Raw genomic sequence first — 6,386 nt, 5'->3', positions numbered from 1 at the left:
GCTCTGATGACTACTTCTGGTGAGAGGCATGGTGAGGCTGTCGTCCACTGCGTTGAGCCCTTCTACTCTGAGCTCCTCTGGGATGGTGAAGTGTATGAGCCCCATCTCCTCTGACGTGAACTCTGATAGCAGTGGCAGCGGTCGTGTATTTACAACCTCAAAATCCAGCTTGTATTTGCTGCCCTGTACAACACACTCAGTGGTAGGGACCCCCAATGATGGCAGACCTTGGTCTGAGTACATTTTCAGTGTGGTGCTACTATGCTTTAGTTTCTCTCTGGGAGCTAGCCTCTTCTTGACCCTGAGACTCACGACATTGCACGTAGCTCCTGAGTCAAGCTGGCATCTCTAGTTTGCCATTTAGTTAAAGATTGACAAACCATTTCTTGCCTTTTGTTCCCACTGCACCAATGCTTTCTGTTGCACACACATCATTTGTGTCCATGACTGTGTTGTCTTTATTCGTGTTCAGTCCCTCAACTGCGTGGAGTTTACCATCCTTTTTCTTATTTTTATTGCAAACTCTCGCAAAGTGATTGGCTGTGCCACAAGCATTGCAGTTCTTGTCATACGCTAGGCAGTGTTCTCTTCCCCACTTGTGGTGATAGGAGTTAATACTAATATACTTACCACCTGAAGGCAGTAGCCACAAACGTAACTACCTGTAAGCTATACCAGTATTGTCTTTAGTAGTCTGTCGGATTCCGGCAGAAGAAGACATCACACGATACTTGATGCACATGTTAGCTGAGTTGTCACAGTACCTTAATAAATAGTTGTAATTGTTGAACCCAAGTTTCTTCATTTATAAGCTCTGTGAATTTTCTCGTTCATCCAGGTCATGGTTATACAAAGGAGTTGAATCAAGTGCAACTGGACTTGGTATATATCCGTGAAGACGTTTCGCCTCTCATCCAAGAGGCTTCCTCAGTTCGTGCCTTTCTGACTAGACGAAGCTAGTCTGACTGGCTGGTGATGAGACTCAGAATTTATCCTCTTGGAGTCATTGTCAGAGCTATAGATGTCCATGGCTCTTTTGTGTACCGATGTTTGGCCGCGCCCGTCATTATCGGAGCTATTGATATGCGGGGCTCTCCTGTGCTCCGATGTCCAGCCGCGCCCGTCACCATCGGAGCTATTCATTTATAATAAGAAACATTACACCACTCGTGTGCTGTGCCACAGTATTTGCATGTGGTGAGGCCCCCACCGTGTGATCTGGGGTTCCCACTCATTTTCTCTGTAGTACTGGCTGATCTTTTGAATGTTTGTTTCCCTACAACATTGACATTGTCCATGAGTGATCTCCCCTGCTCCATGGATCTCAACTGCAAATCACTCAGCTCTGCTGCTCTGCATGCTTCAATAGCATTGGCTAGAGTCAAGTCCTTTTCCCTTAACAACCGTCTGCGTGTGCCCTCTTCAGCAATGCCGATGACTATTCTGTCCCTGATTAAGTCATCTCTTTGGGCTCCATATTCGCATGTGGAAGCTTTCTCCCTGAGCCGTGTCACAAAACAAGTCTACTCAGTAGATTGTTGAGGAACTGCAGGTACTGAAGAAAAAGCTGGTTGGAAGAGAAAGAAAAAAAATCTTTGAATTGACGTAACCACGTTTTTTATTAACACAGTAGATGGGATGAAAATAACAGGCTCTTTTAAATAGTTAAGCATACATCAGTGATTTCTTAAAACACATAAGATTAGATTCTGCATTTCATTTTTTCCGATTTTGACAGTAGTTGACACTGAATCTGGTTCATCTTATCCCAACCTACAAGCAGAAACTAAAATCTGCAAAGCCCGTGGTTAAAACCAAGGAGATGGAGTAACGAGTTAAAATGAATGAAAGCCGCTGTATACAACATTGTATTCTTACAATGAATTTATTTTCTGCATGTAACCATCCTGTTTTACAGGAGCAGTGGCCAGCTGCAGCGCCCGGGGACCAACTCCACTTCTTCTTTCCACTGCCTTGCTCAGGGGCACAGACAGGAATATTAACCTTAACATGCATGTCTTTTTGATGGTGGGAGGAAACCACAGCACCCGGAGAACATGCAAACTCCACACAGAAAGGACCTGGGACAGCCTGGGGTTCAAATCCAAGACCTTCTTGCTGTGAGGCAACAGTGCTAACCACTGTGCCACTGTGGAACTGGAAAACTGGAGCTTTGGGGCAGCTTTGATTGCACTGATTGGTGTGTGTTTGAGGCTGCATCTACAGAACTGGATGAATTTACTGACACTGTGACATTTAACACCAGCTTTTGTGAGGACGTGTGTGCCACCAAAACTTTCTGGCCCTTCAATAACAATAAGCCCTGGTTCACAGCAAAACTTGGGCAGCTTCATCAGGCAAAGGAGAAGACCTACAGGAGTGGAGACAGGATCCTGTACAACCAGGCCACAAACACACTGACAAAGGAGATCAGAGTAGCCAAAAGGGGCTACACTGCAAAGCTGAAAAACAGGTTTTCAGCTACTGATCCTGCGTCTGTGTGGAGAGGCATGCAGGACATCACCAACAACAGGAAATATTCCCCCCGCAATGTAGAGAACCTTCAACTAGCTGATGACTTGAATGTGTTTTACTGCAGGTTTTGATCAGCCCACTTTCACACCCCTCTCTCACTCCAACTCAGACATTACACAACCAACTGCACCCCCTGCCATGCCCCCTCCTCTCCTGACTGACTCCCCACTGGCACTGATGGTCTGTGAAGAGGATGTGTCAGCTCTCCCAGACACAGAAGATCAGGATGGCACCAGGCCCAGGCGGTGTGTCATCCTCCTGTCTGAAAGTCTGCACAGACCAGCTGACCTTCCATCTTCACACGGATCTTCCACTGGAGCTGCGTAAGGTCCCCTCCTGCTTCAAACAACCCACTACCATCCTGGTTCCCAAGAAATCTCCCATCTCTGGACTGAACAACTACAGGCCCATAGCCCTGACGTCTGTGGTCATGAAGTCCTTAGAGTGACTGGTGTTGACCCACCTGAAAGACATCACAGGCTCCCTCCTGGACCCCCTGCAGTTTGCCTACTGGGCAAACAGATCAGTGGATGATGTAGTCTACATGAGACTGCAACATCTTGACTCCCCAGGGACATACGCAAGGATCCTGTTCATGGGATTCGGCTCGGTGTTCAACACGATCTTCCCTGAAGTTCTACTCACCAAATTCCCCCAGCTCACTGTGTCTGCCTCCACCTGTCGGTGGATCACAAGCTTCCTGACAGACAGGAAGCAGCAGAGGCTGGGGAAAATCACATCCAGCAGTTGGACAGTCAGTACCGGTGCCCCTCAGGGATGTATGCTCTCCCCACTGCTCTTCTCCCTCTACACCAATGACTGCACCGCAGGAGACCCCTCTGTTCAACCCCTGAAATTTGCAGACAACACAACAGTCATCGGCCTCATCTGAGACGGGGATGAGTCTGCATACAGACGGGAGGTCAAACAGCTGGCCCTGTGATGAGGTCACAACAACCTGGAGCTGAACATGCCCAAGACTGTGGAGATGACAGCGGACTTCAGGAGGAGCCCCCCATCACTGTCCCCACCACCGCCATACTCAACAGCACTGTGTCAGCTGTGGATTCCTTCCGTTTCTGGGTCCTACAATCTCCCAGGACCTGAAGTGGGAGTCCAACATCAACACAGTAATCAATAAGGGCCAGCAGAGGATGTACTTCTGGCGCCAGCTCAGGATATACAACCTGCTTCAGGAGGTACTGATCCAGTTTTACACTGCAGTCATTGAGTCTGTTCTCTGCACTTCTATCACTGTCTGGGTTGGATCGGCAACCAAACAGGACAGAAACAGACTACAATGGAGTCAGGTCTGCAGAAAAGATTATTGGTGTCAACCCGCCCACCATCAAGGATGTGTAGAACTCGAGAGTCAGGAAACGGGCAAGGGAAATCACTGCAGACACCTCGGACCCTGGACATAACCTGTTCCAACTTCTCCCATCTGGAAGGCGCTATACAACACTGTACACCAAAATCACCAGACACAGGAACAGTTTCTTCCCCCCTCGCCGTCACACTTATGAAGTTACTCACTGTGGCACTGTGCAACAACCCCGGAACACTACAATACCCACTGTAACTACAAATCATCTATATTTATTTTAGTCAGAAATACGAATGTGCAATACATTTCACTCACTTCTGTATATCTGAACAGGCTGTATACTGTACATAACCACCTACTTTGTACAAAAGTCTTTTTTCCTGTTTAATATTTATCTCAGCACTACCTGCACTCTTCACTTCTTTGCACTATTTGTATCCTGTTTACAGTTCACAGAAATGGTTTCGCCTGTATATAGTTATTCCTTGTATATATTCCTGAAGACTGCTGTGCTGTTATTCTGTGTAAGTACATTGACAGCCACTAAGCCGGAGTCAAATTTCTTGTACGTGCAAACAATAAAGATGATTCTGGTTCTCAGGGCCAGCTCAACACCAACCCTAAAATACATTGACCTATTCATGGATGCAAGACACGACCATGTACAACAAACTCTACCATCGAACCCTGTTTACTAATGTGTATTTGTTTTTCTTGAATGAACGAGAAACCCATTCATATGTCCATAGCCCAACTGAATTCTAACTTAAGGCTTTTACACACAAAGTCTCAGGAAAATAAAAATACAATTTGATTTAGTAGATATTCTACAGAAGAATTCAACTGAGTGTACAAATCTTGTTTCCGTTTCTTAGAGTAATATTTAATTAAGAAGATTTGAAAGTTGTTTTTTTTTGGGGGGGGGGGTAGCGTAAATAATATTCTGGTCCACACTCCATACCAGCTGGTGGCGGTAATGCACCAATTTGTTGTTTGCCAACCGCCAATAACCACCAAGAAGAAGGAGAACACCGTCTCCCTCCAGTAGTTGGTTCTCACCGGCCCGCTCTCGGTGAGGAGGTTAAGCCCACATGTGGGGTGGAGGAGGTCTGCAGGAGCAGGGGCACGTAGGTTTGACCGTCCGACAGCCGAGCGCTTTCCCGGGAAGCTCAATTTAACCGTTCTGAAGTCTTAATGTCCGACCAGGCTGCAGACGACAACTGCGCTAAAACAATCAAAAAACCATCAAATATTAATAGCTGATGCTCCACTTCTTTATTTAAACGCTTCAACACGCACATTTTCATACCTGGCGAAAATGAATGACTCGTTCATCCGGCTACAAACTCATTTACCCATATATTAAGGCTCAAACACATAATATAATGATGCCATGAGTATACACATGAAAGACCTAGATGGTGTAGTGCAAGTGAAATGTCTGGGGCTGCAGGAGTCAACACACCTTTCAGGCTCTTCTAAGAAATCTCCTGTATAAATGTATTTGCCGGCTCAATGACTCTGATCATGTAATCATCATGAGTTCAACTAATATAAGATTCAGGGCCACACGCTCCCAGTCCCGGCAGGGGGACCACTGGTATAGCTGCCTTCTTATAAGACACTGGTTTGCTCCTTTTATGTTATCTTATTGTGTTTACTGTGTGTATTGTCTGGGGTTTATTTATTTATTTTTTAACCTAATTGTTTTACTCTGTTATGGACCCTGAATCTGCAATAAAGTTTTCAATTGAATTGAATATTAAACACAATTGAGGCACTTGCTTATTGGTTAATAAACCTTGTGTTTCTTTTATAGTGTTTCATCGATGTAACGCATAATCTATTACACCCAATGTGACTAGTGTGGAATAAGTAAGTCTGACTGTAATGGGCCTAATGATGCTTTGCTCTCTCGGTTGGCCACCTAACTCTGTCTGTGTATTTTTAGTCTTCCCACTCTTCATTAAGCCTTTCAAAGCAGGGCATTGTCATCGTAACCCAAGTCATCTGTTAAGTGAGAGACAAAGACAACAAAAGATAGAGGTTGTATAACAGAATGGTTTCCCCCATTGAGCCATAACAAATACCCAGCTAGTATGATAAAATGATAGATAGAGGTTGATAGAAGACAGATAGAGAAAAGATAGAGATTATATAACAATAGCCACCACCACCCCTCATCTCATGAGCCATAACAAGTAGCCAGCTAGCTTAATGTATGACACACGGTTGTCGTGGCCGAGTGGTTAAGGCGATGGACTAGAAATCCATTGGGGTCTCCCCGCGCAGGTTCGAATCCTGCCGACAACGTTCAATGTTTTCTTTTATTTTTTATTGTCTTCTTCACCACGCCATTACATCTATTATTCTATTCATTTTAGATATGCCAAACAGAAACTAGTGTAACCGAGGGTTTGCTGATATCGCCTATACGGTATGAGAAGAAATACGGAGGCTCCACTTTCACACGAGGACCACTCGTGTGAGGACCAACAGAACTCCACAGCAACAACACTGCATA

General features: G+C 45.4%; 1 non-coding gene across 1 annotated transcript; it reads left to right on the top strand.

Moving 5' to 3' along the window:
• The first annotated feature begins 6,093 nt into the window (after positions 1-6,093).
• Positions 6,094-6,175, top strand: trnas-aga (transfer RNA serine (anticodon AGA)). The gene has a single exon. It is a non-coding gene; the product is annotated as a tRNA-Ser (tRNA).
• Positions 6,176-6,386: the final 211 nt, after the last annotated feature.

Source organism: Lampris incognitus, chromosome 5 (genome assembly GCF_029633865.1).
Source record: "Lampris incognitus isolate fLamInc1 chromosome 5, fLamInc1.hap2, whole genome shotgun sequence".
Taxonomy (NCBI): Eukaryota; Metazoa; Chordata; class Actinopteri; order Lampriformes; family Lampridae; genus Lampris; species Lampris incognitus.
The sequence above is the reverse complement of the archived record's forward strand: the minus strand, read 5'-3'. Positions and strand labels throughout refer to the sequence as shown.